Source organism: Aptenodytes forsteri, unplaced genomic scaffold, assembly GCF_000699145.1.
Source record: "Aptenodytes forsteri isolate BGI_AS27 unplaced genomic scaffold, ASM69914v1 Scaffold679, whole genome shotgun sequence".
In the NCBI taxonomy this organism is placed as follows: Eukaryota; Metazoa; Chordata; class Aves; order Sphenisciformes; family Spheniscidae; genus Aptenodytes; species Aptenodytes forsteri.
In genome coordinates this window covers 624,184-629,932 of record NW_008795924.1, presented here as the reverse complement: position 1 = coordinate 629,932, position 5,749 = coordinate 624,184, and the positions used below count along the sequence as shown (strand labels likewise).

Genomic DNA, 5,749 nt, shown 5'->3' with positions numbered 1-5,749 from the left:
GTGGGCAGCGCCACCCCCGATTCACCTCGGGTCTGTCTCGGGGGGCTCCCCGCCTGAGGCCCCGCGGGCCAGAGGAGACCTGGGCCGAGCCGAGTGTGCGTGGGAATCCCAGCTGCCCCGTGCAGGCTGCTGAGAATCGGGGCGCTCAGACAAGGGACAGGTCCCAGGCAGGCCGGTCCTCGGCCTCCAGGGCAGCCGGTTCGATTACCTGCGTGGGTTGTCATGGATAGCAGTGCACCGGGTTTGTGGCTGAGTGCAGTTAGGGCAGGCAAACCACGAAATGGTCTTCTTGTAATCTGAGGTTTCCCCTGTTTTCGAAGACGTAGTGATACCAGCCCCAATAGATAATATTTCAGCCAGTTCTCTCAAAATATTAGGATGCAGCCAAACTGGATATTAGGATGCCAAACTTTGACAGATGCTTTTAACATCGTACTTTACTACTGGACAGAAAAGAGTTTCATTAGTGGCACGTCAACAAATCAACCAGCAATCTAGAATGGAGAGCAGAAACATTTGAGTACCTACAGCTTTTTATCATCATTATTGACAATTTTACTGTCTCCTTCAAGAAATGGCCCTCTACAATGACTTGTGTTGCTTTTATTCGTAATAAGTATATGAACATTTATGCCATATCTCAGTCTTCTGTATAAATTGCCTGGTGTTCTTCATGTCTTGATTCCTCAAGTTATTCCAGTGTGTTGGATTGTTTCGTGGTGAAGCTAATAGAGCACAATAGTACCTTAAACCACGTGTAGATGCTGTGAATAAGGAGACTGTAACCTTGTTCTTTAGTGGTTTTCTGTGATGCTTCCATGTCTTTTGTAGTATTTTCATTTGCTCATAAGGACAGCCACATTGCTTCAGCACTAAGGGAATGCGATACATCAAACATTAATGAAGCTTTCTGAAACCGTTCTGAATTTCCATTCACACTTCCATTTTCTGCCAGTCAGTTTTACACTGGGATAGAGAAGGGAGTAAAATACGAAGGAAAAGAAGAACACTAATGTCCATATTACCGTTTATGGGGATGATAGCAAGCATCCTTTGTTTGCAGGCTTCACATTTTTTTGGATGAAGTCCTGCATTGGTTTTGGTGATATTATCCACTGTAAACCAGCACGTGTAGTATAAACAAACAAACAAAAAAAAGGCAGCGATACCTGTATGACAGCACTAAGCCCTTATGTTTGCTCTCATTTTAAAAAATTCTGAAACACGCTCCCCACTTTTATTTCTCCCGCAGTGGAAGTTGTAACAGCCACCTCAATCACACTGCAATTTGCACGCTAAGCAACGAGGGACTATCACTGCAGATCACTCCACTGTCTTGCTGTTTTGTCGTGTATCAGTCCAACAGGAAGGTCTCTCTGCTTGCACAAGCAATACCACGGCTTGCCAGGAGGTGTTGCTTTGAAACCATGCAAATATTGGAGCTTAAAAATCATGAAATAGGCTTGGACTATTAAAAATAACCAACAGATACTTTGTTCTGGCAGGGAGAACTCAAGATCCTCCATTTGAAATGGTAATTTTTATTTAAGAGAATTTAAATCTGAAATGCGCACAGTAGTACGGAGGGAAATAAATGCTGAACAGGGGACCCACTCGGTGGAAAATACTGTGGGTTTGTACATTGCTAACAAATATGTTACAGCAGCTTCATGTGTGTAAAACTGTCAATGGCTTTGTCTTTGCAGGTCTGGATGTTAAAATATATATATACATAACAGACCTGATGCAGCGGGGAGTTTTAGAGGGGTAACTCTTGGTTTCAAGAAGGCAAGGAGTGGAGTAAAGCCTCAATAAGACAAATAGTTGTCCTGCTCAGAAAGCTGTGTCGCTGTGCTCTCCATACCTGCACACACACATTTTAAAAGAAAATGAGCTGTTTCTTTCTAAGGGGGAACGCAGTGTTGGATATACAACTGTTCTCCACCTACAGCCCTGTTTTTAAGTACATATTAACAGTGACAAATTTAATTATGTGTTTAATTATGCCCAGCCTTGGTCTAGAAGACAGAACAGGAGGCAAAGTTTCCAAGACATTTAAAACCTTTTTTGCTAAAGAAAAAAACGCCTCAAAGGATATCCAGCAAGCAGGAAAAGTTTTTAAATATGTCTTCATCACATCAAGCCAAAACAACCTCCATTGCTCAAACAAGCTGAGGCTCTTCAGCAGAAATTTAAACTCTAGAATAGGATGCTATTTTACAGCCCACAATATGCCTTGTTGTGTAGATGTAGTTACCACACTTACTCCAGCTGTGCCTTTCCAAGAGTTGTATGTACCAGCCCTGAGACGATGAACTCCAGCTCACTGAGGCTCTGGAAGGCTGTTTTTGGAGACAGTTTAGAAAAGGACCTCACAGTTAGCAGAGGAGGTCACCTAAGGGTGTATATAACCAAAGGAGCCTTTGAAAATTATTTCATGATCAGATGTTTACCAATATTGTTTTTTACCAGAGATGAAGGTATTGGCCGGGATCAGAGAACAGTGTACCAGACAAAAGATTATAAAGGTGAGGAGATCAACAGCTCTTTTTACATTTTTTTTTTTTTTAAAGCCAAAAAAATTTTTAAAAAGTCATAGCTGTAAAAGGGAAAGCAGAAAACAGTTGTTGGTGAATTTAGCTGGCCCTCTGAGCCGTCATTTCAACAGCAGAGTGTAATTCAAGCCTGATGTTTAGACCAGCTGCTGCCAAAAACAAGTAAGTTTTCAGAGCTCCTACCCCTCTCAGCACTGTGACCACGGGTTTGACCACAAAACCTCAGCACAGATTGTACAATACAGCTAGTTAGACCTTACATATTCCTCAGAGGCAGTTTCAGTGGAAATACTCTACTCCTACAACTGGAATATCACTGCAGACCCTCCTTTTCAAATGCCTCTGGGGTCAGAAACGGACATGTTTTGTGCAACTAGTCAAATAATCATTTTCCAGGAATTTTTGTTCTGTGTGAATAAGTTTAGAGCAAATCAAGCTGTATCTTCTGAAGTACCTTGCATCAATGATATACTGGAATAAAAATTAACCCAAGCCTCCTATAAATAAAGCACTTGTTTGTATCATTCAGCGCTTCCTGAACCAGGCTGATGATGCCAGAAGGTTGTAGGACACTTGACAGGCTTGTGTTGCTCCGGCTCAGGAAGAAGCAGGATTCTTTTTCTTTTACCACAGCATATGCTGGGGGATTTGGAAGACAAAGCACAACATTCACATTCACTGAAATTTGTCCTTTGGTGAGTAGCCCCCCTTTCCATTTCTAGTAATGGAGTCTCTAAGGATTTGACATTCCCATTTTGAGACGCCTTTTCTTTCTCCAGAGCTGGAATGGGCACCAGGTATATTTTCTGAGCGTGATCCTCTACTATGTAGTCAAAAGACCAGTAATCAAAGGGATGACAAAACTTAACAACACCCAGAGGAATATCCACAACCTACCTCACTGCCTGCCTTGTCCTGCTGAAGGAAAGCCTTTCATTACTACTCAAACTTTCTTACACAAAGTTAAGCCTCTACAATAATCATAGTTTACTTCTGAGATAGCATTGGCTGCCACAGACAACTAAGAGTAGAGCTCTCCCCTAGCAGAGAATGAAGACATGAGCAATTTTAGATATGCAATTTTAGCTGTATTTCTCTTCGTACAGCAAGATAGCTTTTCTTTTGGCAGGCCTAGGGCTAGAGAAAGCAGCCACCATGTCTTGTAGTTTCATAGTCAACAGCTGTTTTTCATTGAAGTATAAACTGCCAGGCAGTCTGCAGGGAAAAGGCCTGCTCCTTGCAGAACAGCCTTAGAAATAGAAGCACTGGAGACCTGTACAAGCTTTTGGTGAATTTCTCAAAAGCTTACAGAAAGAAACTTGACCATCTTGATTACATTTTGTCAAGGTTAAGTGCACCAACAGGCTCTGCAACCTCAACCCCCTTCCATGGCTGCCTGTGCTCCAGATCAGCTCTGAAAGCAGAACTGCATTGCCTTGGATCAGATTGCTGTGAGAACACCTAAGCTGTGAGAGAAAAAAACAGCAAGAAGCCTAATCTGGGGCCCGGGCCCGTGCACTCGTCTTCCTCCATTGGTCTGGGAGTTGTATTTAAGCTCAGGCCCTTGCGCTTGATCCTTGTACAACTCAGCACAGAACAGATTAAATACTTCACAGAAAGCTCTGAAGACTTTAATTTCCTCTGCTGTGTACACTTAAATGCACTTCCTCTTCTCACTACCAAACTCTATTCATCTTTAAGGAAAAAAAAAAAAGACAAACATAAAGCTTACAACAATAAACCTTAAACATTTACTAGAGCCTTTCCATGACTCTGTAGAGTCACTGAGCTTTCTTTTCCTGAGAAAAGGTTCCTTCTTTTCTTCTGTGTTTATTCATGCTCAGAAGGGTCCTGTTTTGTCACAGCTATAGCAGTTGTATTATTAAAGGACAAGTGAAATAGACCTGTAAATTATAAACAGAAAGTACACCTCAGAGTGATCTTTGGTTTCATTCTGGTTAATAAAAATACAACAGATCAGTTAGCCCTCTAAGGCATAGTTTACAGCATTTTTATAAACTCCCAAAACACACTGTTTTACAAGCAAATTGGAGAGTATTATCCCTGGTTTTGATGTTGGGGGGGGGGTGTTACATTACTTAACAAATGACGGACGAACTGTAGTGATCCACCACAACAGCAATAACAATAAAGGCAGCAGTTGCAATGAGTGAAGACTATACATTCGTATGGACCTTTCCGTACACATAAATCAAGTTCTAAAATTATCTATACCTGTTCCAGACCAGGGGAAGGAGCTGCAGCCATTCTGCCCAGTGGCTGACTTTTAAAGGCCAAGAGATATAAAAGAGAGATTATAGAGATACAAAAACATTTCAAGCAAAATTAACTTTCCACAGCAAGCTAATTAGGGTAAACTACACCCCATCCCATAGATTAAACCAACACCCTACAACCCACAGGGAAAGACAGGCCTCATTACGTACCCATACCTGGGAGAAGCATGTGTGGTTGCTGGTGTTCTTTTTCAGGAGTTACTGGGAGTTTCACCCTGGTCTGGGGGTCAGCTCTGACGTGTCCCACCCAGTGCTGTGAGCAGATGCTCCTGAAGCATCCTCGTCGTGTTGTCTGCATTGCTTCTTGAATTGCATCAGGGATGGTCGTGGGGCAGGACAACCAGACACCAACAGATACGGATCATCAGTTCTTCAATGTCCAGGATTTTTCCCTCTGAAGAACCTTTTCTTTCCCTTGAATTGCATTTTAGTGCAAAGGATACATTTTGTAATATTAGAAACTACTTTCGTTTTTTTTTTCCTACCTTTTAGCTTTTTTTACAAACTGGTAATTTTCTAAGTAGGATTTTAGAATGTGGCAAAGCTTACCACATCCTCACTTCATTAGCTTCCCTGTATGAATTTAAAAAATCACGTGGGCCTTAGCCTCTTGCAGAGTTTTAAGCAGGACCAGCCCCTGTGACATACGTTTTCCATTTAACCACCAAGAGCATGTTGCATACCGTCAAGCCATGACAATGTTCACCATCCTTTCCGAACTGGGATTACCGTTGGTATCACTGCACTGAACTGAGGGGCTAGGTAACGCCGAGGAGATCGAGGGTACATCGCTTGACGGGAAGCGCACCTTAAATCCCAGGCAGAGTCACGGCGTCCCTGCAAGCCGGGGCAGCCCATGCCGCGGGGCCGGGGACAGCAACCGCGGTGTGGGCGTCC

The 5,749-nt window shown here is 42.8% G+C and overlaps 1 long non-coding RNA gene across 3 annotated transcripts; it reads right to left on the bottom strand.

The window, feature by feature from the left end:
- Window positions 1–569: 569 nt before the first annotated feature.
- Window positions 570–5,725, bottom strand: LOC103903702. 3 transcript variants are annotated; one of them, XR_002086272.1, is made up of 4 exons: window positions 5,536–5,725; window positions 5,009–5,266; window positions 4,791–4,839; window positions 4,164–4,459 (listed from the first exon to the last, which is right to left on the bottom strand). It is a non-coding gene; the product is annotated as an uncharacterized LOC103903702 (long non-coding RNA). The 3 variants fall into 3 exon arrangements; XR_657862.2 differs by lacking the exons at window positions 4,164–4,459; window positions 4,791–4,839 and adding an exon at window positions 570–872; XR_657863.2 differs by lacking the exon at window positions 4,791–4,839.
- Between the last annotated feature and the right edge of the window lie 24 nt (window positions 5,726–5,749).